This window comes from Ascaphus truei, chromosome 23, assembly GCF_040206685.1.
Source record: "Ascaphus truei isolate aAscTru1 chromosome 23, aAscTru1.hap1, whole genome shotgun sequence".
NCBI classification, from domain to species: domain Eukaryota; kingdom Metazoa; phylum Chordata; class Amphibia; order Anura; family Ascaphidae; genus Ascaphus; species Ascaphus truei.
The window spans coordinates 4371282-4377796 of record NC_134505.1 but is presented as its reverse complement, the minus strand read 5'-3'; positions in this window follow the sequence as shown (position 1 = coordinate 4377796).

The following is a 6515-nucleotide window of genomic DNA, read 5'->3' as shown; positions in this document are numbered from 1 at the left end:
ACGGCTCTGCACTATCACACACGCACAGTACACACGGCTCTGCACTATCACACACGCACAGTACACACACGGCTCTGAACTCACACACGCACAGTACACAGGGCTCTGCACTATCACACACGCACAGTACACACAGCTCTGCACTATCACACACGCACAGAACACAGGGCTCTGCACCATCACACACACACAGTACACACGGCTCTGCACTATCACACACGCACAGTACACAGGGCTCTGCACTATCACACACGCACAGTACACACAGCTCTGCACTATCACACACGCACAGAACACAGGGCTCTGCACCATCACACACACACAGTACACACGGCTCTGCACTATCACACACGCACAGTACACAGGGCTCTGCACCATCACACACGCACAGTACACACGGCTCTGCACTATCACACACACACAGTACACACGGCTCTGCACTATCACACACGCACAGTACACAAGGCACTGCACTATCACACACGGCTCTGCAATATCACACACGCACAGTACACACACGGCTCTGCACTCACACACGCACAGTACACACAGCTCTGCACTATCACACACACACAGTACACACACAGCTCTGCACTATCACACACGCACAGTACACACAGCTCTGCACTATCACACACGCACAGTACACACAGCTCTGCACTATCACACACGCACAGTACATACGGCTCTGCACTATCACACACGCACAGTACACACAGCTCTGCACCATCACACACACGCACAGTACACACGGCTCTGCCCTATCACACACGCACAGTACACACAGCTCTGCACTATCACACACGCACAGTACACACAGCTCTGCACTATCACACACGCACAGAACTCAGGGCTCTGCACCATCACACACGCACAGTACACACGGCTCTGCACTATCACACACGCACAGTACACACGCCTCTGTACTATCACACACGCACAGAACACAGGGCTCTGCACTATCACACACGCACAGTACACACGGCTCTGCACTATCACACACGCACAGAACACAGGGCTCTGCACTATCACACACGCACAGTACACACGGCTCTGCACTATCACACACGCACAGTACACAGGGCTCTGCACTATCACACACGCACAGTACACACGGCTCTGCACTATCACACACGCACAGTACACACGGCTCTGCACTATCACACACAGTTGTGCACTATCAGATTCATCTGCAGTATTACACATTCACCAGTTCACAAAACAGCCAGCAGGTGGCAGCAGACGCGTAGGTATGTGTATTACAACCTGCACCCGATACAGATATACCACATACATTTTAAGTTATGGTGGGTATAAAAGGCGACAAGAAACCTCCACCTTATAGCGTATAGCAAATAAAGAATATCACTTGTGAGCACATTCACATGTCTTAGACAGGTCTGCACCCTACCTTTCACCATTATCCCCCAGCATACAGTGCTCCCACTGCAGCAAGGGATTCTGGGAAATGATATGCAATCCTGCCTTTCACCATTATCACCCAGCATACAGTGCTTCCGCTGCAGCAAGGGATTCTGGGAAATGATATGCAATCCTGCCTTTCACCATTATCACCCGTCATACAGTGCTCCCACTGCAGCAAGGGATTCTGGGAAATGACATGCAGCCCTGCCTTTCACCATTATCACCCAGCATACAGTGCTTCCACTGTAGCAAGGGATTCTGGGAAATGACATGCAAATGAGCACACAGTGCTACCTTTTGTCTCAAATCCATTATTACATGGAAAACCCTTAAGCCAACGCTTGCTGCTTTAAACAGAGCTTTTAAACATAGCCTGGGGTGAATTGCAAAGCCAGTAAACCCACTCACAGACAAACAGACTGTTTCAACCTTGTGATCAATGTGAGGTTGGTTGCACTGGCTTTGCAGTTTGAGACATGGGTAGGTCTTCACCACACATTGTTTAAGTTATGGTGGGTGAAAAGGTGACTAAAAACCGTCCACCGTATCGCGTATCTACTATATATTTCTGAAAGCACTGTATGTCTGCGTCCCTAGCGGCAATCTCATTGGTCCCTTGGCCCGCCCGCCCCCGCACCTCTCATTGGCCTGAGGCGGAGTGACGGGCCAAAGGACACACAGGGAGACACACACATACACACAGACACACACACACACACACACACACACACACACACACACACACACACACACACACACACACACACACACACACACACACACACACACACACACACACACACACTATTATTACCCCTTCAGCGCACCCCCCCACCCAGTGTCAGCGGCCGTGCGAGACCCCCCTTCTATATCTCCCACCTCTCCCCCCCCCACACATATACATGCCCCCCCCTCCCCGGCGCTACAACTCACCCCTTCCCCGGCGGGGGAACAGCCAGTGGCCAGGCAGGCTGCCTCGCGGCGCCGAGTACCCAAGATGGCGGTGCCCGGGACACAGCGGGGGAGCGGCCACAACACGCTGCCTCCCGCCTCAGATCCACATTGGGACTTCCCGGATGGGTGAGTGAGCGGCCTTCACCTCCCCTCCACCCCCCCTTCACCTCCCTTCACCTCCCCTCCATCCCCCCTTCACCTCCCCTCCACCCCCCCTTCACCTCCCCTCCACCCCCCCTTCACCTCCCCTCCATACCCCCCTTCACCTCCCCTCCATCCCCCCTTCACCTCCCCTCCATACCCCCCTTCACCTCCCCTCCATACCCCCCTTCACCTCCCCTCCATACCCCCCTTCACCTCCCCTCCACCCCCCCTCCCCTCCAGTGTGAGTGTCTCCCCGATACCCCCCCCCGGCGCCGCTACAGTCAGCGGGGGAGCGAGCGAGCGCCCGGGACACAGCGGGGGAGCGGCCACAACACGCTGCCTCCCGCCTCAGATCCACGTGGGAGCTGCCGGACGGGTGAGTGAGGGGCCTTCACCTCCCCTCACCCACCCCTCACCTCCCCTCACCCCCGTTCACCTCCCCTCACCCCCTTTCACCTCCCCTCACCCACCCCTCACCCCCGTTCACCTCCCCTCACCCCCTTTCACCTCCCCTCACCCCCTTTCACCTCCCCTCACCCACCCCTCACCCACCCCTCACCCACCCCTCACCCCCGTTCACCTCCCCTCACCCCCTTTCACCTCCCCTCACTCCACTTCTCCTCCCCTCCACCCCCCTTCACCTCCCCTCCACCCCCCATTCACCTCCCCCCCTTCACCTCCCTTCCACCCCCCCTTCACCTCCCCTCCACCCCCCCTTTGCCTCCCCCACCCCTTCCCACCGCCTCCCCCCCCCTTCCCACCGCCTCCCCCCCCTTCCAACCGCCTCCCCCCCCCTTCCCACCGCCTCCCCCCCCTTCCCACCGCCTCCCCCCCCCTTCCCACCGCCTCCCCCCCCTTCCCACCGCCTCCCCCCCCCTTCCCACCGCCTCCCCCCCCTCCCACCCCCCTTCCCACCGCCTCCCCCCCTTCCCACCGCCTCCCCCCCCCTCCCACCAGCACTCACAACCCACGCACCACCCGCCGCCTCACACCCTAGCAGGACCCACACTCACAGACAGCACTCACAACCCACGCGCCACCCGCCGCCTCACACCCTAGCAGGACCCACACTCACAGACAGCACTCACAACCCACGCACCACCCGCCGCCTCACACCCTAGCAGGACCCCCACTCGCAGACAGCACTCACAACCCACGCGCCACCCGCCGCCTCACACCCTAGCAGGACACACGCCTCACATTTTTACATCACTTATGGCACCAAAATATACATTGTACTGTGGTGTGTTTACAATAAACCATTTTTATACAACATCGTATTACATTTTATTCCATCTTTCTTTTCAACATTATTATCCAACCTTTACAACAAACAGTCACCTATTGTTCCACGATTTATAAATAATACTACCTATTACGCATTTACATCCCGGGCAACGCCGGGTCTCTCAGCTAGTAGCATATAAATATATCACTTGTGAGCACATTCACATGTCTTAGAGTTAAATGGTCCCTGAATGTTTCACCCACAGATATATTCCAGGCTGTTTTTAAGTTAAACCTTTCTTGCTTTATCCATTGTAACATCGCCGGAAGAAGAGATCAGCGTAACACCGCCGGAAGAAGAGATCAGTGTAACACCGCCGGGAGAAGAGATCAGTGTAACACCGCGGGAAGAAGAGATCAGTGTAACATCGCCGGAAGAAGAGAGCAGTGTAACATCGCCGGAAGAAGAGAGCAGTGTAACATCGCCGGAAGAAGAGATCAGCGTAACACCGCCGGAAGAAGAGAGCAGTGTAACATCGCCGGAAGAAGAGATCAGCGTAACACCGCGGGAAGAAGAGATCAGTGTAACACCGCGGGAAGAAGAGATCAGCGTAACACCGCCGGAAGAAGAGATCAGTGTAACACCGCGGGAAGAAGAGATCAGCGTAACACCGCCGGAAGAAGAGATCAGTGTAACACCGCCGGAAGAAGAGATCAGCGTAACACCGCCGGAAGAAGAGATCAGCGTAACACCGCCGGAAGAAGAGATCAGTGTAACACCGCCGGGAGAAGAGATCAGTGTAACACCGCGGGAAGAAGAGATCAGCGTAACACCGCCGGAAGAAGAGATCAGTGTAACACCGCCGGAAGAAGAGATCAGCGTAACACCGCCGGAAGAGAGATCAGCGTAACACCGCGGGGAAGAAGAGATCAGTGTAACACCGCCGGAAGAAGAGATCAGTGTAACACCGCCGGGAGAAGAGATCAGTGTAACACCGCCGGAAGAAGAGATCAGCGTAACACCGCCGGGAGAAGAGATCAGTGTAACATCGCCGGAAGAAGAGAGCAGTGTAACATCGCCGGAAGAAGAGATCAGCGTAACACCGCGGGAAGAAGAGATCAGTGTAACATCGCGGAAGAAGAGATCAGCGTAACACCGCCGGAAGAAGAGATCAGCGTAACACCGCGGGAAGAAGAGATCAGCGTAACACCGCCGGAAGAAGAGATCAGTGTAACACCGCCGGAAGAAGAGATCAGCGTAACACCGCGGAAGAAGAGATCAGCGTAACACCGCCGGAAGAAGAGATCAGCGTAACACCGCCGGAAGAAGAGATCAGTGTAACACCGCCGCAGGAAGAGATCAGCGTAACACCGCCGCAGGAAGAGATCAGTGTAACACCGCCGGAAGAAGAGATCAGTGTAACACCGCCGGAAGAAGAGATCAGTGTAACACCGCCGGAAGAAGAGATCAGTGTAACACCGCCGGAGAAGAGATCAGCGTAACACCGCGGGAAGAAGAGATCAGCGTAACACCGCCGGAAGAAGAGATCAGCGTAACACCGCCGGAAGAAGAGATCAGCGTAACACCGCGGGAAGAAGAGATCAGCGTAACATCGCCGGAAGAAGAGATCAGTGTAACACCGCCGGAAGAGATCAGTGTAACACCGCCGAAGAAGAGATCAGCGTAACATCGCTGGAAGAAGAGATCAGTGTAACACCGCCGGGAGAAGAGATCAGTGTAACACCGCCGGGAGAAGAGATCAGCGTAACACCGCCGGAAGAAGAGATCAGTGTAACACCGCCGGAAGAAGAGATCAGTGTAACACCGCCGGAAGAAGAGATCAGTGTAACACCGCCGGAAGAAGAGATCAGTGTAACACCGCCGGAAGAAGAGATCAGCGTAACACTGCGGGAAGAAGAGATCAGTGTAACACCGCGGGAAGAAGAGATCAGCGTAACACCGCGGGAAGAAGAGATCAGCGTAACACCGCGGAAGAAGAGATCAGTGTAACACCGCGGAAGAAGAGATCAGCGTAACACTGCGGGAAGAAGAGATCAGTGTAACACCGCGGGAAGAAGAGATCAGCGTAACACCGCGGGAAGAAGAGATCAGCGTAACATCGCCGGAAGAAGAGATCAGTGTAACACCGCCGGAAGAGATCAGTGTAACACCGCCGGAAGAAGAGATCAGCGTAACATCGCAGGAAGAAGAGATCAGTGTAACACCGCCGGGAGAAGAGATCAGTGTAACACCGCCGGGAGAAGAGATCAGCGTAACACCGCCGGAAGAAGAGATCAGTGTAACACCGCCGAAGAAGAGATCAGTGTAACACCGCCGGAAGAAGAGATCAGTGTAACACCGCCGGAAGAAGAGATCAGTGTAACACCGCCGGAAGAAGAGATCAGGCGTAACACCGCGGGAAGAAGAGATCAGCGTAACACCGCCGGAGAAGAGATCAGTGTAACACCGCCGGAAGAGAGATCAGCGTAACACTGCGGGAAGAAGAGATCAGTGTAACACCGCGGGAAGAAGAGATCAGTGTAACACCGCCGGAAGAAGAGATCAGCGTAACACCGCCCGAAGAAGAGATCAGTGTTTCTCGAAAGCTCGCACAAATAAAAGCATTAGCCACAGTACGGTCTCTCACCCTCCTCTTTCCCGCTCTCTCGCCCTCCTATTTCCCGCTCTCTCGCCCTCCTCCTCTTTCCCGCTCTCTCGCCCTCCTCTTTCCCGCTCTCATCGCCCTCCTCTTTCCCGCTCTCTC